This window comes from Vombatus ursinus, unplaced genomic scaffold, assembly GCF_900497805.2.
Source record: "Vombatus ursinus unplaced genomic scaffold, bare-nosed wombat genome assembly UNPS02014798.1, whole genome shotgun sequence".
Classification (NCBI taxonomy): Eukaryota; Metazoa; Chordata; class Mammalia; order Diprotodontia; family Vombatidae; genus Vombatus; species Vombatus ursinus.
In genome coordinates this window covers 44,960,941-44,985,703 of record NW_020954576.1, presented here as the reverse complement: position 1 = coordinate 44,985,703, position 24,763 = coordinate 44,960,941, and positions in this window count along the sequence as shown.

Below are 24,763 nucleotides of genomic sequence, written 5' to 3'. Positions count from 1 at the left end.
TTCCTTCCTTCCTTCCTTCCTTCCTTCCTTCCTTCCTTCCTTCCTTCTTTTCTTTCTTCCTTCTTCCTTTTCCTCATTTCCCATGTCCAATAAGCAGCCATGTAATCATGGTATAATGATTAGACTGCTGGATTGATTATGTCACTTTCCTAATCTATAAACTCCATTGGTTCCTTATAGCCTTCAGGATCAAATACAAAACCTTCAGTTTGGCATTTAAATCCCTTCATAACCTGGATTCTTCCTATCTTTCCAGTCTTCTTAAACATTATTCTCCTCCATGTACTCTATGCGCCAATGTCTCTGGTGTCATGGATATTTCTTACACAAGACATTCCATCTCCCAACTCTATGCTTTTCACTGTCTATTTCCCATGCCTGGAATTTTCTCCTCTTGTCCTTTTCTCCTGACTTCCATGGCTTTTTTCACATTTCTGCTAAAGTCTCATTTTTTTGGAAAAAAGCCATTCACAGTCCTGTTTTTGCTTTTCTCTGTATCCCCAGTGCTCAGTACAATGCCTGGCACGTAGTAAGTACTTAATAAATGTTTGTCGAGTTGATGATTTGAACTTGGAATCAGGAGGACCTGGATTCAAATCTCATCTCAATTACTTAATAGCTCTGTGATTTTGGCTCTTTAAATTCAATATCCTCATCTATAAAAGGGGAGGGGTAATAATAACATCTACATCACAGGGTTTCTGTTAGGATCAAATGATATCATGTGTATAAGATAATTTACAAACCTTAAAACACTGTATAAATGTCTGCTATTATTTCTCTTAAGTCTTACGGATTCTACTTCTGAAATATCTCTTGCATTGTTTCCCTTTCATTGTTGCCATCCCAGCTGAAGACCTCATTACCTCTTTCTAGACTGTTAGAATAGTTTCTAACTGTTCTCTCATCCTTCAGGCTCTACATGCTACACTCCATCCTGTACATCACTATCTAAGTAATCTTCCTAATAACACACAGTAAAGTCATGTCACTATCCTACTTAAATATTGTCAGTGGATTCACAGTGCCTAAGGATAAAATACGAATACCTTAGCCTGGCATTCAAAGCCCTCTGCTATATGGCTCCAACCTATGTTTCCAGTTTTATTTTATGCAGCTTTCCTTTATACATTCCACATTATAGCTGGATTGAACTGCTAATTATCCCCCAATTCCATCTTGTTCTCTACCTAATCTGTGCATTTATTTGAACCTCACATGACTAGAATGGATACTCTTCTCATCTCTGCCTGTGGAAGTCCTTTCCTTTGTCTATCCAGGGTCAGTTCTGGGTCTAGAACTTCCTTGAAGCCTTCTCTATTTCCCTCTAGTTGAAAGTGAGCCTGCCCCCTCTAATTCAGTTCAGCAATTCAACAAACATTTATCAAGCATCTTCTATGTGCAAGGCTCTGTCCTAGGTACTGGATACTGTGCCAAGACTCCTTCTGTCCCTTGTGCATTTACCACATTCCAACTTGTATTACAATAATTAATGTCTATATCTGATTTGCTTCTTCCTATCTGCCTTTCTTTCAGAATGTAACCTCCTTGACAGCAGGAGCTATGCTTCTTTTCATCTCTGTTTCCCTTGGTCCCCTATTGCTTAGTATGCCTGGTTACATAGTGGGCGCTTAACACAGATCTAAGAAATGGATAATTGAATGAGAAGGCAGGATGTCTCCTTAAAAAGTTAGATATTTGCACATTGAAAAAGCTAGGTTTTAGTTTTGACATACATTCTAGATTGATAGGAACATTAGTCTGCTAAGGTTCTCTTTATAAAAATTGTTATTATAAACGTAATAGCTTTCAATAAATACAAATAAATCAGATCACATAAAATATGGAGTAAATCTCTAAATCAAGCCTTCAAAATCCAAATTATTTACATTTTGATTAGAAAAATATCACCATCAAATGTATATTTCAAGAAAATAACAGTAACAATATATTTGTTCAAAACCCACGTTATTGTATTTCAAGAAAATAACAGTAATAATGTATTTGTTCAAAATTCACATTATCACATTGCAAGGAAACAGAAGTAACAATGTATTTATTCTAAATCTGCATGTATAATGTTTTCTCTGTTGTAGACATCTATAGCCTTCACTGACACAATGCTAAGCCCATAGTAGGTACTTCAGAAATACTTATTGAACTGAAAACTAATAGTGGGGATGAGGATGGCTTGGGGGATTCCAGGATGCCCTCAGTGTGTTTTCAGAGAGGAAAAGAGTTTCTGGGTACAAAGTAAAAAGACTCCCAAATGAGCCAGGGCAGATTAGCTCTGGACTCTGGGAAGCCCAGACTGAGCCAGCTGCTTGCCTACTTAATGAGATTGGATGTTCTCTATTCATATCATACTTGAAGAGTTTTTCAGTCCCAGCTTCATCATATTTCATCAACCATAAAATATATGTGAAAATCAATGACATTAGATCAGCATGTCTTATGTCTTAACGGTTTCTTCTGTCTTCCTAATGATGTGGCAGATCAGAAAATAATTAAAAATCATTTAGGTTGCAACCTCCCTTTCTCCTTCCCCCTTAGCCCACCCTGCTCCTTGGAAAGAACAGAGGGATTTATCTTTCTCCCTCCACCCTCCATGCTCCAGATTATGCCGGAACATCTTCAGAGATGGGAACAGTGCCAGGGCTGGTAGTAAACCCTGGCCATGTCTGCCTTTCTTTGTGAAAGTGAGCCAGGGGATGGGAAGGAAATGAGAACCAAAGTAAATGGTCTTCGATTGCTAGGGGATACTGGGCGTGTTCTATGAATTATATGATGTAAAGCTGGAAGAGATCTTAGAGGTCATCTAGTCCCATCCCCTCATTTTATAGGGAGAGAATTGAATCTAGGAGAGGGGATGTACAGAGGAAGGCTTCAAACTAGAAGTCCTATGACTCTCAATCAATATCCAACATGCCTAGGACAAGCCATTGCTAGGCCCAGGAGTTTCACCCCTTTGCCAAAGGTGCCTCATCTTTGAGGAGGGTTTTGTATGGCAAAGGAAGAGGGGGTAGTATAAAGGGTATGGGAAAGAAATTGGTGGGACTCCTCCCTCCATTTTCACATTCAATTCCTACTTGCTCTATCATCCTGTGTCTTTGGTGAAAGACTAACCCCAAGGCTAGAAGTCTACAGTTTCATCTGAGCCAATCAATATCCAACCTGCTTAGGATGAGCCATTGCTAGGCCTGGATCTCATTCTCTACTCTCTGAGCAACCATACTTCAGGGACTGCAACTGTATACCTCTAACCCTGGGTCCACATGTGCAAAAATGACCAGTAGAGTTAAGTGTCAAGGGTCTACTCAGATAAATGAGACAAATTCTGTCTCCAGTCTTGAAGAAGGACTCCTGCCTGGTGCTTGTCTATAGAGCCTAACAGACCGAGTTGTTGTGATATAAGATATATAAAACTTTCAGAACTTTGAAGTGCCATATGTGTCTGTTATTGTTGAGGGTATAGTGGATTCAGGAAGACCTAGAGTCCCCCAACTCTCATGAACTAAATCCAAAGGGTATTCTGAGAAGAAGATTTGACAGATTGTAGCAATCCCACAACACTGAAGGGTCAAAAGGACATCAAAAGGACAAAAATCTCACTATGGAACAAAATGGTTTGGGGGTAGACTGGGGCTTGATGTTTCAACTGGGGATGTCTATATAAGTGCAGTTTCCTTAATGGTTGCATGCTACTTTTTTTGGGGATATGTGACCTAAAAAGGAGATCACCATGGGGCAGAGGGCCAGAGGTGCTCAGGAAGACATATTTCTGCTAGCAGCAGATATACAGATGAGTGATGAGGGCCCTAGTAACCACAGGTCAGTGGAAAGAGGGGAGTCCATCCATTGGCTTCCTTGGATAATAAATCCCAGAAGGTACACCAACATATCCCTGGTATCAGAGAGAAGCCACTCTTTAATGTCAGCCTGATAATGTCACTGAGCTCAGTCTCCCTAAATTTAAATGATTAGCAATACCCACGCCTGCTCCTGCTTGATGCATCACAACCTAGTAATCAGGAAATCTGTTCCATACCTCTGCTTAGATTGATGATGTCACAGTGCCCTGGTGCTTTCTTTCTTTCTACAATGGATGTGAGCATGTTATGATGTATCAGTCCTAGGCATTTGGGCTATAGCAGCCACTCACGAATTTGATTAATACCATGGGTTCCACTGATATGTCTCAGAATTGCTGCATCTAGAATCTTGCAAAGTACTATATTTAGAGAGCATTGAGATGTCACTAATAGACTGGCTTTATTGATTTGTTTCTTGACTTATTGCAGATTTACTTAACTACTCTATGTGTGTTTGTGTGACATGTTTATAGATATATATGTTTGCATATATATATTTATAGTATAGATATGTGTTCATAATACTATTTGCATATCTATAGGCTGTAAGATGGTAGAGCAGAGAAAGTGTTAGGCTTAAAGTCAGGAAGACTTGGATTTGAATCATGCCTTGGAAGCTAGTTATGTGACTGGTTAAGTCATCTAGTGTCTCAGGCTCAGTTTCCTTATCTGTAAAATGATGATGAAAATAGCTTTCTACTTCATAGGATTATTGTGAGGATCACGTAAGATAACATATAAAAACACTTTGCAAACTTATGTGTAACAAATACTAGTTCTTGTTATATGTATATTTATAGACAGACAGTATGGTATAATGGATAGTGAGCTGGCTTCAAAATCAGACCTGGGTTCAAGTCCTGCTTCTGACAAATATTGACTGTGTTACCCTGGGTAAGTCACTTCTTAATGACTCAGTCAATTCTCTAAGATCTCTCTCATGTCCAAAATTGCTGAGAAGGTGCTTACCTATGTTGGTAGAAAGAGTTTCTTCATCTGGGAATTTCCTACACTGAAGAACTCATAAATCCTTTGCCACATACTATATGACACACCTCTTGGTGATTTAGGGAGCTCTCAGACTACAAGTTGGAGGTGAAGGGAGAAGGGAAGGGAATAACCATTTATATAGCACCTATTATGTGCCAGGCACTGTGCTCAGCACTTTACAAATATTATCTCATTTGATGAACTGCCAAATTGCATTGGTGAAGGAAATTTCTACAATAGGAGTTCCCTACATGAGGAAATTACATCTGAGGGAAAAATCATCACTAGAAGCTAATGATTTTTAGTCCCAGAAGTTCATGAAGATTGTTTACTCTGGTGCTTAGAATGGGTTTGTTATGTTTGTCAGTGGGGGGAATATCCAGACTGAGAGAATCATAGATCTTTTAAAGTCTTGAATATATATTCCACTGGCGGCCCCATGGATAAGCCCAGATCCCCACAGGGCACCTCTGGGAATTGAGCTAAACTTACCTTGGACTGCTTCAGGGACTGAGTTCATTGTGTCTTTTATGCAGTGGATCCTTTTGAAAATGGAGGAAAAACATAGGCTATTTTTGTTGTTATTTTTACATTGAAAAAAAACACAATTAATAAGCATTTATTTTCTCTCCCTTCTATCTCCTCTCTCCCAGTTTAAAAGAAAAAGAAAAGCAAAACAAGACCCTTGTAATAAATAAGTATAGTCAAGCAAAATAAATTCCTCCATTGTCCATGTACAAAAGCATGTGGCTCATTCTGCATCTTGAATCCATTACCTTTCCATCAGGGGATGGGTAGCATAGTTATCATTAATCATGATATATTTTCTAAGCCAACTTTTTAGTCCTGGGACTAAATCAAGAGCTCCCCCACCATTAGATTGGAAACTAATAGAAGATAGTAGATTCTTACCTGGTAGATTTCGTGGCTGGTTGTTGCCGTCGTACACCTCTGTCTCTTTGCCACCCGTGTTCTTCCAGGATTCCTAACAAGGAGGAGGAGAGCATAGTTGGCAGATGCATCACCCTCACCTTCACTGCTATCATGTTTTGGGACTTCACTAATGGGAAACCTCCTCATCCACCTCTAGTGATCCTCAGACTTCAAGGAAATGAAGAAGTTTGGGACCCTTAGGCTACAAAATGCTTTTAATAGACAATTTAAAGACTTAAGGGGGAAAAAAAGAAAAGAAGAACTAGAGAAAAAAACAAAGGGAGGAAAAGAAAAAGGGAAGAGGGGGTGAGAGAGAAAGGTACTGATAGCATGGTCAAAGACCAGCAACAATTTGATTCAATTCAACAAATGTTTATACAGTACTTACTATATGCAGAGTTTGATAGGCAAATTTGACACAGCACTCAAGAATAGCTTTCCACCCTGCACCTATCAGATTGGCTAATATGACAGAAAAGGACAATGACAAATATGGGAGGGGATGTGGGAAAAATGAGACATTAATGCACTGTTGGTAGAGTGATTCAAACTGATTCAACTGTTCTGTAAAGCAAGTGGGAACTGTGCCCAAAAGACTAGAAAACCATGCATACCCTATGGCCCAGCAATATCACCACCACGTTGGTGTCCCAAAGAGATAAAAAACAAAAAGGAGAAGGAACTATGTGTACAAAATATTTATAGCAGCTCTTTTGGTGATAACAAAGAAGGGAAAATTGAGGAGATGCCCATTAATTGGAGAATGGCTAACCAAGTTGTGGCATATGACTGTAATGGAATACTATTGTGTTATAAGAAATGACGAGCAGGATGCTCTCTGAAAAACCTGGAAAGACTTACATGAACTAATGCAAAGTGAAATGAGCAGAACCAAGAGAACATTGTACATGGTTACAGCAATATTGTATGATGATCAACTATGAATATCTTAGTTATTCTCAACAATACAATGATCCAAGATAAATCCAAAAGACTTAGATGAAAAATCTATCTTCAAAGAAAGAATTGATAGAGTCCAAATGCAGACTAAAGCATATTTTTTAAACTTTATTTTTCCTTTTTTTTTGATCTGTACTTTCTTTCACAACATGACTAATATGGAAATGTGTTTTGCATGACTGCACATGTATAACCTATATCAAATTGCTTGCCTCTCAATGAGGGGGAGGGCAGGAAAGGAGGGAGATAATTTGTACTTCAAAAATTTTAAAAATGAATGTTAAATTGTTTTTACATGTAATTGAGAAAAATAAAATTTAAAATATCAACCAAACTCCTTCGTCTTTGCAATGATGACCTTTACTTGCGTAGTATCATAATGAATATATTATTCTGGAGATTCATGATCAGCAGAGGAGGCAGATGAGTCATGTGGCACAAATGGAGGATAATTAGCTGAGAACATGAGTGTTCCACTGGGGCCTTTGAAACACAAAAAGACTTAAAGGAAGGACTCTAGCACAAGCAGCTTGGGTGGGTCCTTTGTGAAGAACCTAAGACCAGTAATAGGCAATAATATGAGTGGACTCATGGATGGGTGGCCATCTGATTTTTTCTTTTTTTAAATTTTTGTCTCATTTTGTTTTTATTCTGAACTTAACAAACACCATATATGTCTAATAGAAGGATGAAGCTATAAATGTAGAGCTTGTTTTATTTTTTATTATATAATGAAGCCAACCTGTGGCAACAACAAGAGAAATAACTGTGAGAGTGGTGATGTTCACATTCTTTGACACCATGACTACCTCTCTTCTAATGGATGGAGAGGAAAGATGGGAGATAAGTCAGAACAGATGACCCTTAGCTCAGAGCCTATTGAAATGAATGTTCCTAAAAACAAATACTATCACCTGAAGTTCTAGCTTTGCCTAAGATTTACAAGATTTGCTTGTAAGTCTACTTAGAGTCATAATAAGGAACATTTGCTCAAAGGGCAAACACATTTGAAGGCAGTAGTGGCAGTGGCACAGAAGGCAATCTGATTGTGGGTACAATTATTCTAGGAGGAGGAGTAGGGCATTCCTCAGAGAATCAGGCTCTCATCTCTGTGTGAGTTAGGGAGTCAGATAGGAGAGGTGGGGCAGGGAGACAAGCATCTGGGGGGGATGGTTTGAGGCCAAGTGAGTGACTGAGGTTGTGCTTTTTGGTATAGTCTGGTGGAGTACAAAGAGGTAGGGGTATGTCAGGTTCTGCACCCTAAATAGGAAGTATACCCCCTAAATCTTCAGAGTATAAATATTTAGCTCTGGGATATATCAACCATTATTAAATCAACGTTTTGCTCCTGGGCTTGCACACTGAGGGGTTATTTGACTGGAACACCTCCTAGGTAGGTTGTTCTTTTACTGAAAAGTCATTGGCTTTCTCTATGCTCATTTTTTTCTACTAAGATTTCTTAGGACTTCTCCAATAGGTTTAATTTCCCCTCTACTGGCAACCATACTAGAAGACCTGGCAGCTTGGAACCCCAAACAACTGGCAATGATGATTCTGTGTCCTTCCAAAAATGGATTGCTAGGTCATTTGCTTGTTCTCTGTCTCCTCTCTGAGGTAGGTGACCTAAAATGTCCCAAGTATAAACTGTGGACATCATCAACCACAGATCTCGCTGTTTCCCATTTCTCTGGCCAAGGATTCTTGCAGCTGTGGGGAAGGGAGGAAAGAGGTCTTCAGGCCACTTCCCAGAGGACAGAACTGCTCAGTTCTTCAGGCAAGATGAAGCATTCATTTCTAAGTCAGGGAGCAGCCCACCTCTCCAAACAGAAGAAACCCCATTGAGATGTCAACACCGTAGATTGAGGTGAATGGTGTGTCATGTAATAATGGGAACCAATGAAAAATACATAGAGGAGAGAAACATATTCCCAGACTGGAGGAAGATTGAAGGGTTAGAACCCAGGAAAATATCATTTTAGAGGGGAAGAGTTTTCTCAGTTCCATGAATAAATCATTGACTATACAGAGACTCCTTCCTTTTACTTTATTTATTTTTTTATTTAGAAGCCAGTAAATTGTCCCTGGATTTGGAGAGGAAGGAAGAGGCATACTCCCAGTGCTGTCTGCCTCTTGCTGCAGATAAATGAGGCAGCAATTTTAAATTTTTATGAAGAGGTTTATTAGGCTTCTGTGCTGTTCTTGCCTAATGTTCCTTTGTTTGTGGCAGTTCATTTTTTCCCTGATGAAGTGCTACAGAAAGTCGGATGTGACCATTATGACTTGTGACCATTATGGCATTTCCCCATGCTAACCTAGCCCATGCCTAGGATGAAAGGGCTTTCCCTTTCCCTTCTGTTTTATTTTTCTGCATGGCAGCATCTTAGCAGTCTTATGAAGACTGCCTACTCCACCCCCAACATTTGAAAGAGGAAGAATTTCTACATTAGTGACCCGGATGACCAGATTGTCCTTGTGATCAACCGCTTTTGTCAAGGTGGAAAATAAGCCGAGCATTTGACTTTTCTAAAACACGCAACAGAGGGCTCAGGATCCAGGAAGAAGCATCTTTCAATCTTTCATCTCACTCTTCCAGGTGATGCCACTGTTTGTCATCACAAATGAAACTGTGTCTGAGGGGAATTATATAAATTGAAATACAATTTTAGTCAACAAATGTTTATGATGCATTTTTAATACTATGTAATAAATGTGTTTGTATCCCCCTTTGTCTTTATATATCCCATTTATTATTAAATATTTATGAGTATTACCGGTTGCACATTTTTTGAACCACTGAAATACAGCTCATCATATTTACTAACACATTCCTATATTTCTTCTCCTTGAAGATGCTCAATATCATCACATATTTCGGCCCCGTCGAGTCTCCGGGAGAATTACCATTTCTTGATTCAAGATGCGAAGGAAGCCTCCTTCCATTTGCTGACTCTCTCTCCCCTCTTCCAGGCTTCTGCAAGAGGTGAAATGTGCAGGTGATTTACTCTTCTTGAGACAAGCAGATGCCATTGTCATCTATGATGGCTCTTGGTAATGTGAGCTATGACTCTGCCCCTTATGTGAGTATAAATCCAGCTTTATCTTTTTATTAATCAAGTACTGAATATATAGCCCAGCAATCCTATTTGCAATTTTCATAAACACACCACAACCAAAATCTCTACAAGATAGATATGTGTGTGTATATATACATACACAATACACACATGTATGATTATAGACATACATGTAGACACACATATACATCTATACATGTATGTGTATAGATACACGTATACATGTAGAGTCAAATTGAATCAATAGTATCAACATAGCTACCTAGATAAGATTTTTACTAATGATGCCACATAGCCAAACCAAGGCTAAGAAACTGGATTGCATGATGCCAATGTGGCAGCTGGACAGAATCTAGACATATCAGGATACATCCCTTGGCTTGGAGTTAGCCATGTGAGAGGCAAGCCATTGTAGCAATGTCAATGCAATGCTGAAGTGAGCTATGATTTTGCACATGCTAGCTCCTTTTGCTAATGTACAACCAACCTTAGGGATGCACTAAGATGAAGAGCCAGGTGTGTACCTGATTTGATGAGATTTCATTTTTAAAGAAAATGTAAATGCTAAGATTTAGTCCCCTTGGGGGTGTTTTTCTTTTCTAACTAGTAGGATTGCCTTATCTTGTGCCTTTTGATGGTCTATATAGTTTTATAAAGGATAATAAGGATAATAGCTAGCATTTATATAATGCTTTCAGGTTTACAAAATGCTTTACATATTTACTCACTTGATACCTCTAATAGCCTGGTCTTGAAAATTATGGTTTAGATTCAGAGGCTTTGGGTTTCTTCCTAACTCAATAACTTAGAAGCTAACCTGTATCTGGAGGTGACCTTAGTGATCATTGGATCCAACGATCTTATTCTACTGAGGAAGAGTCTGAAGGTCAGAAGTAAGTTGCCTCAAGTCACACAGGTCAAAGCAAGATTTGAACTGAGGTTCTCTGACTCCACTGTGCCCTGCTGTTTACGCAGTGGATAATGTGGTAGACCTAGAGTCAGGACAACCTGAGTTCAAATCTAGCCTCATATATTTACCAACTGTCACCCTGGGCAAATTATTTAACCTCTATTGGCTTCACATACCTCAACTGTAAAATGGGAATAATAATGGTACCTATCTCATAGGGTTGTTGTGAGGATCAAATGAGATAATATCTGTAAAGTGTTTAGTACAGAGCCTGGCACATAGTAGGTGTTTAATAAATGTATGTTCCCTTCCCCTCTTTGGGTCTCAGTTTCTTCATCTATAAAACAAAAGAGTTGGACTAGTGATCTCCAGTCACACAATCAACAAGCAGTTCTTAAATGGCTACAATATGGCAGATACTGGGCAGTGAGGTGGTGTAGTAGATGGAGAACTGGGCTTGGAACCATGAAGACTCATCTTCCTGAGTTCAAATCCAGCCTTAGACACTTACTAGCTGTGTGTCCCTGGGCAAGTCACTTAACCCTGTTGTCCTCAGTTTTTCATCTGTAAAATGAGCTGCAGAGGGAAGTAGAAAACCACTCCAGTACTTTTGCCAAGAAAACCCCCAAATGGGATCATGAAGAGTTGGATGTTACCAAAAAGACTCAACAACAACAACAAATAGCAGATACTGTGTTAGGCCTGCAGGATGCAAAGGCAATAATAAAACAATTCCTGCCCCTGAGGAACTTGCATTCTATAGGAAGTAGAAGGTCTCTTTTCTTTGTAAATCCAATTATACCATAAAGATTTTTTATCATCAGACAGAACTTGTTGGGTTGAATGTCACAGAATCAGAAAATGTGAGAGAAACTAGAAATCTGAGTCTAAAACAAGGATCCAGAAAGAGTAAAGAGACTTGCCCCAAATCATACAGCTAGTAAGTTTTGGAGCAAGGATGTGAACCCAGGTTTTCTGACTTCAAGTCCAGTTTTTCTGAAAATATATGACATTTCCTTCTTATCTACACTTTTCATTACCTTTAGACTTCCCATGACTCTGAAGAGAATTCTGATTTGTTGCCAAAAGTACTAATAGGGTCAGGTTTCTATAAACTGTTTACATTCCTGAGAGAACAGGTCAGGTAGCATGAATACCAGTACCTGTCATTCAAGAGGCCAAGTGGACCAACTGTATCTTCTGGCAGTCACATTGCAATACTTTTGCCATCATGCAGATTAGTCTTTGTAAAAATTCTTCTGTAGACTGGAAAGTTTTTATTTGTCAGCACAGACTCTTCATGACCAGATTTGGGGTTTTCTTGGCAAAGATACTGGAGTGGTCTGCCATTTCCTTCTCCAGCTCATTTTACAGAAGAAGAAATTGAGGCAAACCATGTTAAGTGACTTGCCCAGGGTCACAAAGCTAGGAAGTGTCTGAGGCCAGATTTGAACTCATGAAGAGGAGTCTGATTCCAAGCTCAATGCTCTAGCTACTATGCTACCTAACTGCCCCTATGGGGGAAACAACACATATTAAAGAAGTGGTGGCCAGGGAGGGTTGTTTTGTTCTGAGAAGTCACAAGGATGGCAACTGGAGCCTTAGGGAGCCTTGTTGGACACACCCTTTCTAGTAGCAATGTCAGTATTAATTTAATTATGGTTCCAGAACAGGAAAGTGGTGGTGAGATGAGGAAACTGAGGCCCAAAGAGGTCACCCAGTTAATTAGCAGTATAGATAGGATTAGATTTCTCCATGACAGCATCCTGCTGCTTCTCTTGTTTCTGGGTGGGGTGGGGTAGGATATTTGAATCTCAAACATGAGTCCGAGCGAGCAGCAGTTTCCCCAACCACGGGGGATGGATGCTGTGTGGGAAAATCAACTTTTGGATTAATGAATTTCTCTTACTATTTCCCTTCCAGAAACATGAAATGCCCCAGCCTGCCCCAAATTCCTCTCAGTGATGGCTTTCCAGGGCTCATTAAAATAATGTCTCATGGATAACCTTTGGCCGGACCCATTCTCAGGAAGACTTGAATGCATGTTAATCAGCCCCACTTTAAAGGCGGCAAAGATCTCTAGCCTGGTGGACTCTTTCATACCTCACCAGCCTTGATGGCAAAAAGATGACATAGCTTTTATCAGGGCCTTTGGTCACATTCATGTCTCATGACATCTCTTTTTCAAAAAGCAGAGTTTCAAAGAAGCTTCCTTATCACCATATCTTTAGTCTTCCTTAACAGTTCATATGGCTATTTCCTCAGAACTCACTTAATCAAAGCTATAAAGTCATTTGTACATTTTTATTAATATATCTATATCTATATCTATATATAGATATATATATATATATATATTGCAGACTTGGGAGAATCAGTCTTTAAAGGCAATTGCTGATACAAAGAACAACTTCAACAGCTCCCCCCTGTTGCAGAGCAGTCAAATAGCTGTTTAGACATTGGTGTGTGTGGGGGGGAAGCCTATTGATTTTCCTAGTTAGGGGGATTGAATCTTTTTCTGCAGGAAGGACTGATGCTGGGTGGGGGGGAAGGGGAAGACTGGGTTGGGTCTGGTTTCTTCCAGGTGACACTCTATTTGGGGAGGAAACCACACACATATCTATACCATCTGCTCTGCCCACTGAGCCCTTCCTGGTCTTCTATACCTCTGACCAAGGGCCTTGCTTTGAAGGATGTATTTAGTTGGGGGGAAATATTTGACTAGGAAAAAAGAATGTAGATGGGCATTATATCTTGTATTTCCACTCCATCCTCCCCTTTGCTAGAGAGGAAAGTCCTTGAAAGTAGAGACTTTAAAAAATATACCTAGAACAGTGTCTGTCACATGGTGGGTACTTTGAAATGCTCTTTTAATTTTTTTTTAAATTCATTTTAAAGAAAATTTGAGTTCCAAATTATTTATCTCTAGGCTCTCCTCCATTGAGAAAGCAAGCAATATGATAATTCTTAATATTCTTTTTTTCCCTGTAATAGTATTTTTTTTTCCAATTACAAATAAAGATAGTTTTCAACATTCACTTCATTCTTTGGTGAGGCAATTGGGGTAAAGTGACTTGTCCAGGGTCACACAGCTAGTAAATGTCAAGTGTGTGAGGCCAGATTTGAACTCAGGTCCTCCTGACTCTAAGGCCGGAGCTCTATCTACTGCACCACCTAGCTGCTCCCCCCAACATTCACTTTTATAAGATTTTGAGTTCCAAATTTTTTTCTCCCTCCCTTCCTCTCTCCTCCCCTCCCAAGATGGCAAACAACGTGATGTAGGCTATACATATACACTCATATTAAACATATTTCCACATTAGTCATATTGCGAAAGGAGAATCAAAACAAAAAGGAAAATAGTCTGCCTTGACCTGCATTCAGACTCCATAGTTCTTTTTTCTGGATATGGTTAGCATTTTCCATCATGAGTCCCTTGGAATTGTCTTGGATCATTGTATTGCTGAGAAAAGCTAAGTCTATCAAAGTTAGTCATCACACAATGTTGCTGATACTGTGTGCAATAGATTTTAATATTCTTCAGTAGCTTTTGCCCTAAGATTTCTCATCACCATATCTAACTGGGCTCTTAAAAAGACATTCTATCTTCAAATTCATGTGCCTACATGGACTCCAGGAGTCCTAGAACCTAGGCTCTCCACTGTTGTGATCTCTGGATTTGGAGTAAAAAAAAACCAACCCCCAATTTGAGTTCTGGTTTTGCTGTCACTTAGTTTTATGTCCTTTGGAAATTCACTTCACCTGTGGGAACTTTTATTTTCTATCTGGAAAATGGGAATAGGGACAGTTGTGTTTTTAATCACTTGTACCAATGATTACTAGGTTTTTGGGAGGCTCAAATATGATAATGTCTGGTAAGTGCATTATAAATTGTAAAACACTCAGGATGCAAGCTATTATTGTTATTTATTATTATCCCTCCCACGATCAGCTCACCTGGGCACAGCCCAGTAGTGAGCAAATAGGCTTCATCCCATAGCATTGCGTTATAAAAGTGGCCTGTGCTTTGAGCTAATGGAATCTCTTAAGAACAGTTGCTTTCTCCGTATATTCACTGCTTGGCAATCTTCACTGTATTATCCGCCAGAAGACTGTCTCCTAATTACAGTCAAGAGTGGGCCAGTCTCTGTCCAATACTGTCAGCTGACTCCTGACATCTCTGCCATACAATGATGAGCCAACTTAATCTTAATAAAGAACCACACTCCATCTCCTAGTGCAATTCTAGAAACTCCTTTTCTTGGCTTTGCTTATTGCAGGATCTATGTTGCTTTGGGGAGCTGGGAAGGTAGGGAGGAAGGGTTGGGGAGCATTTACCCCCCTCTTCTCCCAGAATCTTATGACTTTTCTAGTCACTGCTGCTGCTGCTATGTGGGTTAAGCCAGACAATGAGATGAGCTGCACTTGCAACAGGCTGTTGGATAGAGCTGTCTCGTTGAAATCCCAAGCCTGCTGCAGCTCCCTAAGGATGTTCTTGCTCGGAGCAAATGGGTCAGACCATATTCCACACGACTGAGCAGGTTTTAATCTGTTCCCAATAGAGTAGCCTGAGGTACCTATAGAAGATGCCCCCAAACAGATGCCAATCAAGAAGAGTCCCTTGTTCATTCATGGCACTCCCAGGACGGTGCTTGAGATGGTCTCGCCTGCTCCTTCTTTGCAGTCTATTTAACAGGTTGCAGAGGAGTGATTTGATATTTCAAGGATTTGCCTCCCCACTTGATGTGTGTGCTTCCTTTGCCAGCAGAGATTGTAGCCTCCTCCATCCCTTAGCGTGCAGTTCTAATTTGCTATTGCTGGGGGAAAAAAAAAGTTCAACACCTGGTAGCCAATTCTGGTGATGAGCCTGGCTAAATTTAGCTAAGCTGGAACCTGGATGACAGACACACAATCTATTGTCAGACTTTCACTCAAAGTTTTTCTAGATCAGTAAGACCTGCCAGTGTTTACAAGTCACTGGCATGGCCTTAGAGAATTCAGGGTCAGCCCCACAACTCAGTGGAGTGATGAGCAAATAAGTATTGAATTAGCACCTTTTCTTTCTCTTTAGCCAACCAGGACTAAAAGGTCATATATATAGAACTCAGAGGTCACTTAGTCCAAACTCCTTATTCTATAGACAAGGAAGATGAAGTTGAGTAAATTTGCCCAAAGTTACACATATTATGTCACAGGATTTGAACCCAGGTCCTCTGACAGCTGCATTGGTGTTCTTCACTGTGCAATGCCAGACTGAATTCTTTTTTTTTTATTCAGTCATGTCAACCACATTTCCAAGGCTGCATGGTACTCTGGGCTAGTTCTAACTTAAGCCAGTCTCCTGGTAGTTTGCATTCGATAGTGGAACAAAATGAGGCATTCATTTTGACTCATAGATCATTCAGTAATTAACAAAAGGAAATTTACTTAGCCATAGCAGGAGGCTATTCAACAAGGCTAGGTATGAAGACCCTTTGAGTTACTTCAGCTGACTCCATTGAGATCCAACAAACAAGCACCTGAGAGCTATCCCTTCTGGGGGTTGCGGGCAGCACTTAGCACAGTGCCTAGCACATGGTAGGTGCTTAATAAATGTGCATTGACTGTTCCCAGATCCTCATGGCTGCTTTGTACTTAGATGATAAGGGAAGTGATGTCAACACTCTTGGAGCCAACCACATCTTGAGGAATGTCTCAATACCTTTTAAGGAAAAACTGGCTTAACTGGCATGGGGAAAGGGAGGAGTCAGGATATTGCCCTTACCAAGTTCAAATCCAAGCTTGGCCACTTACTTACCACTGTGACCCTGAGCAAGTCACAACCTTTCTGGGCCTGTTTCCTTATATGTAAATAAGGGGTTGGAATGGATGAGGCAGTGTCGTGTCTTACTTAAGATCCCGTTCAGCTTGAGACCTGTGATCCTGTATAAGACCATGTAGAGGGTGCCCCATTCCTGAGGAATGTTACTATACCATCCCCATTGAGACTATAAGAATAACAGACCACCTTGACATTCCCAGAGTGGAACAGCAGCTGCTACACACTCAGTGAGTTGGACCCTGTACCAAAGGTCCTGGTCTCCTAGAAGGTCATTTGCTTTTGCGATCATCATGGCCCAGAACATACATTCTCAAAAGACAAATCTGCTCCTACTAGGACTGTTGTGGGTGAGTCTATCATAGGCAGAAAGATATCCTTCCAATAAGAGCACAGACTGATGAATAATGAATCATTAAGCATTTGCATCCTGTCAATGCTCTAGCACTCTGTTGGGGATGAATTCTGACCTAAAAGGATGAGCCCAGAGGTGTAAGCCACAGCTATCTGAGAAAATAAAGCTATCCTGCAGTTTTCATGGTGAAGCATGTCTGTACTATCACATGGGGCACATGTGTGAAGAGGCATGTGCATGCACACATTATCTGTAGCCATCTGTCCAGCCTCGTTACACAAGCAGCACGTTCTCCTTTCTCTTGCTGACTGTCACCATATGGCCCTTGTTAATGATTTATACATCACACCCTTCATTAACTGATGTAAAAGATACTCATGGTAATTTCCTTCCATCAACTTTCATTCCTCATAGGATCCCAAATAATTTCAAAAAGTGTGGCCTTTCTGTTAAGTTGTTAATGAAGCGAACTCTAATTAACATTAGGGGTGTCCTTCATACACACTCCATAAGAATGGCAAGATCTTAAAAACTCCATCATCATTCAATTAGTAAATTTTTATTATGGGAGCCTATGTGTGCACTAACTTCAGATTTTAAAATTATCATCGAGGGTTGATATGTTGTGTTTATCTTCCCCTAATTGAACGCTACCTTGCATTTAATCAAAGCAAATTGGCCTTCTCTCTAAATAGATCCAAGGGCTTGAACACTTGTTAACTCTTGCTCTATTCCATTAGTCCTGGAATGAGCAGCAAAAGGGTTAGACCAAGAAACCAAGAAAATGGTTAGGAGGGAGAGAGGTAGGTCAGGAGAAGAGCCATAATTAGTGATTTTTGTGCCCAGGAGCATCTGCACAAAACATGTCATCGACTCAGTTGATAGTGGGTGGGGATGGAGACCTAAGGACACTATGATGCTGCCTGCCAAGGATACCAATATTAGGGTGAGGGGAGAGGCTTGGGGGGAGCTTAACAGGAATGTGGCATTGGGGGTGGTATATTCCCTTTTTAACTCATTATTCTTGCTAATTAGTTGATAAGCTTCATTGTTCCTATTATGTTGAAAGTACTGTCATTGCCCCCTGTACATTCTGGCAGCCTGGGAAAAGACTTAGTTATCTCACCCTAGTTAGAGCTGTGGTCAGGTGTTCTTGCTTGATGGTACTGGGCTCAAGATAGTAGCCTATGCTGTACTGGGCCTCACATCCTTAGAATCTTAGGATCATCTTAGCATTTAGACCTGGAAGCAACCTTAGAGGCCTTTTGGTCCAGCACCATCATTTCATAGATTGGAAGCTGAGGTCCAGGAAAGTTAAATTTGCCCAAGGTCACAAAGATTTTAAATGGCAGGGAGAAGTGGGGTTTCATTCAACACTCCTTCCCCAGCTCCAGAGCCAATGCTCTTGTTACAATATCATGCTGCCTAAGGGACTTGATTGAGGACCTGTCTTTTCCATGTGCAAGCTATATAGTTGTGGCTGGGGTTGTGATCATGTGTTCGGAGTGCTCAAAAAATGCAGGGCCAGATGACAGTAGACTCAGAGGTGCCAAGATGAAACTTTCTTTCAAAGCAGCTAAATAAATGAATGGGCCCCAGGAGATGCCAAAAGCCAGCTCCATTCTGTCAATGGCTCCACTGGGGCTGCCAGCTTAGAGTGCCTGCTGTCAATTTAGGCAGCAGTGGGGAGAAGGTTTGTAATTGACAGGTCAGAGGCAGGCTCCAGGCTTCCTCAGTTGCATCAAAGAGGAGGTAACTGATTATTCCTGGAAATTGGAAATGGAATTGAAATGGAGTTTTCTGATGGAAGGGAGGAACTAAGAAGGGAATGATTGGACTTCTCTATGGTTAAGGTTAGATTAACAAAATGCAGCCAATGGCTTCCATGAGTTTTTTCTATACTATCCCTATTACACTACATATACTGGTTTCCTCGGCTCCCTCTAGCTTAGTCTTTCCTTGAGAAGCCACCTTCTTTTCAACATTCCACCAATGTGATTGTGGCTCCCTGATGGCCCCTTTTAATAAATGTTTGGTGATTGACTTATTCCATTTAGGTGTACTGTAACATACCCAAGACCTTGTGGGAAGATTATAGAGTCATAGGTTTAGAGATAGAAGGGGCTTCAGAGGTCATCTAGTACAGATGAGGAACGGAGGACTAGGGAAGTTAAATGACTTGCTCAGAGTTATAGAGGTAGGAAGTGACCCATCCAGGATTGGAACCTCGTTCCACTGACTCCAAGTTCATCACTTTTTCCATTTACCATGCTTCTTTCTCTGTAATGGAAAGGGGCAGCCTCTTTTCCATTTGGTCTCATCCATCCACTTAATAGATATGACCTCCTGCTGCATTTGGATCTGTATTCCTAATGCATGGTCTACCATCATCACCATAGTTTACTCCACCCAAACTCCATTCATGCTTCACTTTCCCATTCCATCCTGCCATCCACCCATGCCATCTTGCCAAATGCCTACTGTCACTGACCCACTTCTCCCCACCTGTGCTGTTACCTCCAGAGCACTGATACTCTGCACTAGATAGCTAGAATTCATGTCCCCTGGTCCTGAGAAAGTTAATTGACCCATCTTTGGGAATCCTATCTTGAGGTCTAGTTGTCTTAATCAATGACTGAGTAAGCATAAATTAGTTCACTTAGCTCAGTATATCTATTCGGTCCCAGACTGCAGACCTTGTTTCACATTCACATCCATCTAATTGTTTACCCAGGTCATTTTGTTATCTGCTAGACATACTCCACCCATCACCTTTTCACCTCTTGCTCTGGACATAACAATCAAATCAATATTACCATATTTTTTAAAAAGTGCACATCATTCAGTTGCCATATGGATCAGCTCATCAACCCCAGGCCAGAATTCCCTTCCCCGGCTACTGATCTCCCATAAGTATTCTCTTCCCTTTTTAGAACATAAGCTCTGTGAGTACAGAGTTTTTTTTTAATCTATTTTGTATTCGTATCTCTAGCATTTAGGCACATAGTAAGTGTTAAATAAATGATTTTTAAAAATTCATTCATTCCATGAAGGTATCATGCTTTATCTAAACTTTGTATATCCTCCCCATACTAAGCACAGTTCTTTACCCCTAGTAGAGATTTACTAAATGTTTGTTGAAATTAAAATAAAATCATTGTCACAGAATCACCAATTTAGGCTACATGATAATCTTACTTAATTTCTATACAAATTGGAAGCCCTGTCTATAGTGTCCTCAACAAGGGGTTGTATATTCTCTATTTGAAAATCATTGGAGCTTTTCAGTGACATGCTAGGTTAAAGGGAACACAATCCTTGCCCTGAGGACTTTATAATCTTGTTTGAGAGATAGGATGTGTACAGGGCACCTGGTACATAGTGAGCATGTAATAAATGCTTGTTAATTGATTGATTGTTAGACTAAAAGGAGGAGATTGATTGAAAGTTTTTTTTTTAATTAGGGTTGGGAGGGAGGGAAGTGATATTATGGTGACAGTATTTTAGGAAAGTTACTTTGGCATTTGTGTTCAGGATGTGTTGAAGGGAGAGGGACTGGAAGCCAAGAGAACAGACAGGACAACAATGCAATAATAAAAATACAATGCAACAAACATTCCTTAAGCACCTACAGTGTGCTGAATATTGTGCTGTACTAGGTATTGTAGATTTTTTTAAAAAAATGATTTAATGTTTTATCCCCCCCAAATTACATGTAAAACAATCCTTAACATTTCTACTTTTTAAAAATGTTGAGTTCCAAATTTTCTTCCTTCCTCTCCACTCCCCCTCATTGAGAAGGCAAGTGATTTGATATAGGTTATGCATATGCAGTTATGCAAAATATATTTCCACATTAGTCATGTTGTGAAAGAAAACACAGACCTAAAAAAGCCCCAGCAAAAAACCCAAGAAAAATGAAGAAAGCAATGAAAAAGTAAGCTCTGATCTGCATTCAGACTCCATCAGTTCTTTCTCTGGAGATGGATAGCATTTTTTCATCGTAAGTCCTTCAGAATTTTCTTGGATCACTATATTGCTGAGAATAGCTAAATCATTCATAGTTGATCATTGTACAATATTGTTGTTAATGTGTACAATGGTCTCCTGGTTCTGCTCATTTCACTTTGCATCAGTTCATGTAAATCTTTCTAGGTTTTTTGGGTATCATCCTGCTCATCATTTCTGATAGCACAATAGTATTCTATCACAATCATATGTAGCAGCTTGTTCAGCTACTCCCCAGTTGATGGTCATTTCCTCAATCTCCAATTCTTTGCCTAGGTGTTGTAGATATTAACAAAATTTAGTTAAGATATGTTCACTGCCTCAGGGAGCTTATAGTCTTGTAGGAAGATAAGACCAACATAGATAAACAGAATACACAACATTACCTGATAAACACATTCAAGAATTTTGAAACAAAGTGTTATGTGAGGTTTGAGGAGAAAGGTCATTGTTACCTGGTAGGATCATGAAGGAGATAGCATTTGAGTAGGACTCTGAGGGAATGAGTAGGAATTCAGTAGGTGAAGAGGGGATATAGTGCATTCTAGGCATGGAAAACAGCTTGGACAAAGATATGACAGTAAGAGACCACACTTTGTGTCTTATGGTACAAAGAGTGTCCAGTTTGGCTGGAGCATAGAATATGTAGAGAGGAGTAACATGAGATAGGACTGACTGGGTGGTTCTAGATTATGAACGGTCTTGAATGACAGTCAAAGACATTTGGAATTTGCTCAGTTGATCATAGAAAGATACTTGAGTAGACACATGCAGATTCTAAAAGGTTATTTTGCAGTGGTATAAAGAATGGATTGAAGAGAGGTAGGAAGATAAAGTAGGAGGTTACTAAGAATTGTTAGAACTGAGAGTGACAAAGGCTCATGCTGGGGTGGTGGCAGTGGGAATAGAGAGGAGGAAAAATAAAGATATTTATCAGAGATAGAATAGTCAACACTTGCTAAGTGATTGCATGTGAGAAGGAAAAGTAAAAAAAATAACAACAAGATTATGACCATGACAGAATGGTTGAACAGTAGTGACCGAAGCACTGACAGTAGCAGAAATGGTGAGGTCAGAAGGAGAAGGTTAATAATCTATATGTGAAGGACTGGGGTTCATATACTCTCCAAAGTGATGGACAGAGTACTGAATTTGGAGTTAGAAGAATTGTGTATGGATACCAGTCTTACTTCTTACTACCCATGTGACCTTGGAAAAGCCATTTCTCTTCTTTCTAACTCTAAATCCTATGAGCTTATCATTGCAATGACTTTACCTTCCCTTAAATCCCCTCTATGCTTAGCCTGACAGACCTTCTCTGAGCTCAGCACTTTATGGACATGAGTGGGTGCTTGTACTCAAGAATGCTCCCCATTTTCAATGAACAGATACAATCTGTCTTCTAAGGGGCTGAAAGAAAAACTTTGTCATGTTGAACTGATTTCTCTTCTCCAGAGTCAAGTTTGGGAGCCAAGAGTGGCTTTCTTGGTGGAGAATTGGCATATGGTGGAACTCTGAGCTCACTATCAGCTGAGAAACAACCCTGAGGCAACCTTTTCCTTTCCCCCTCCCAGCTGTGAAATTCATAGCTACTTTTTTTATACTGTAGAGAATATTATAAATGTGGGAAAATGCTTATATTTGTACTGAGAAAATGACAAGATCAGAAAAGTGTGACTTCTGAACTACTCATTTGGGTTGTTGGGGAGTATGTGATGGAGCAGAGGTGGGGATTTGCATGCTGGAATATGAACATAAAAATGAAGGGAGCTTTTAAGAAGAGCTAAATGAGACAGCAGGATAACTTGATGGAAGTTGTTGAAGAGCTTCTGGTGGGTGGCATAAGAGAAGGCCAGGGGTGGAGGAATTGTAGCTTAGGGAAGTTAACTAGTAGGCAGGAAAGAGAAAAAGTGGCTTGAATTTTTTAAAATTCAAATTCAGCAACCAATTATTGATGTGATGCAAAAGGCTATTTCTGACTATTTCAGGAAATTTGTGTATGGGGGAATCTATGGGAGGATAGAATTATTCAACTGAGTATAGACATTTGTGGAAAGATTTTTGACTTGAAACAAGAGAGGATAAAAAAGGCCAGAAAGAAATGCTTTGCTTCTTCACTGCTCCAATGCACTGAGAGAAGAGACCCTGGGCAAGATTTGGGGTAATAATAGCAAAGGGGAACTAGGAAGGGAAATTAGAGACCATATTGGAGCTTGATGAGTAAATTAAGTTTCTTGGAGCTAACTTAAATCTATGAGCATTATACTTGTAAAGCATCTGCCTATTTGAAATGTGCAATACTTTATCAACTTCAGTAAGACCACTTATGCACCCACTGGCTGATTGTGTGATTCCATGCATTGTGTGCTTACGGACCTTGACAGGGGATGGATAAAGATAGAAGTGAAAGGAAAATACCAGTGTCTCAACAGTATGGTCACCATCATTATCATCATCATCATCAGTAACATCATCATCACCACCACCACCACCACCACCACCACCACCACCATCATCATCATTATCACCACCATCACCACTATCAACATCATCATCATCGCAAGAATTTATATAGTTCTTTAAGGTTTGCAAAGCACTTTACAAATATTGTCTCATTTTATCCTCAAAAAAACCCTGGGAGGTCCATTTTACAGATTTGGAAACTGAGGCACACAGAAGTTAAGCGACTTGCCCAGGTTCCCATAGCTAGCAAGGATCTGAGGCTGAATTTGAATTCAAACCTTCCTGACTCCAAGACAGGTGCTCACTTGGTTGAACTACCTAGCTGCCTAAGTCTAAAGAGGAGAAACCTGTAGGCCCTTGGATGCTGTTTGCTTTTAACTCTCTCCCTTCTTTAAAAACCTTCCTTAGACTCTTGCCCCAAGTTTCTCAAGACTTAGCCTCTGTCTTCCCTGGCCCAGGGACCTCTCATTGTCCCTGATTGTTCTACTGTTCCTCCTGAGCTGACCAAGTCAGGATTTTCCTCATGTAATGTCTTCCTGTACTTCCCTTGTACATCTTTGGTCCCTTCCCAGACAGTTGAAGGTAGTTACTGTCATGATTCCTTCCCTTTCTTGAAAAATTAACTATCTTGTGTCTTATTTTCTCTGGGCCAGGCTCTCTGTGCCTTCCAAGGTAACAATGATCTAATCTGTGTTCATGAGCAAGGTTAGAAGACATTCCCTCGGGGCCCTGTCCTTGCATGCCCAGGTAATACAACAAGATGTCTGTCTTTGGTCCATGCCATAGATCCATTCTGGATCTCAGTTTTCTTTTTAAAACAAAGATGTTATACTAGATTGTCCCTAAGATCTCTGGGGTATATTATATTATGCTCTTATGAACCTATGACAGTAGAAAGTAATAACAGCTGCTGACTTTAAATATTGTTGTACATAAATTAGCCATTGGACTGTCATGATAACCCTTTGAAGTAAGAACTGCAAACATCATTACTCCCACTTTATAGAAAGAAAACTGAGTCTCAGAGAGGTGAAACAATTTACCTAAGATCAAATAACAAATAAGTGTTGGAGTCAGAATGTGAACCCATGTCTTCTGAACCTACACCCAGTGCTCTTGCCTTTTACCTGGAGCTTATGAATATCTATTTCTCTCTCTCTCTCTCTATCTCTCTGTATATATATATATATACATATACATATATACATATACATATATATATACATATACATATATACATATATGTGTGTGTATATATATATGTGTGTGTATATATATATATATGTATGAAACAGTTAGATGGTTCAGTGAACACAGTGCTGGACCTGTAGTCAGGAAGCCCAGAGTTCAAATCCAGCCTCAAACACACTGCATGATCCT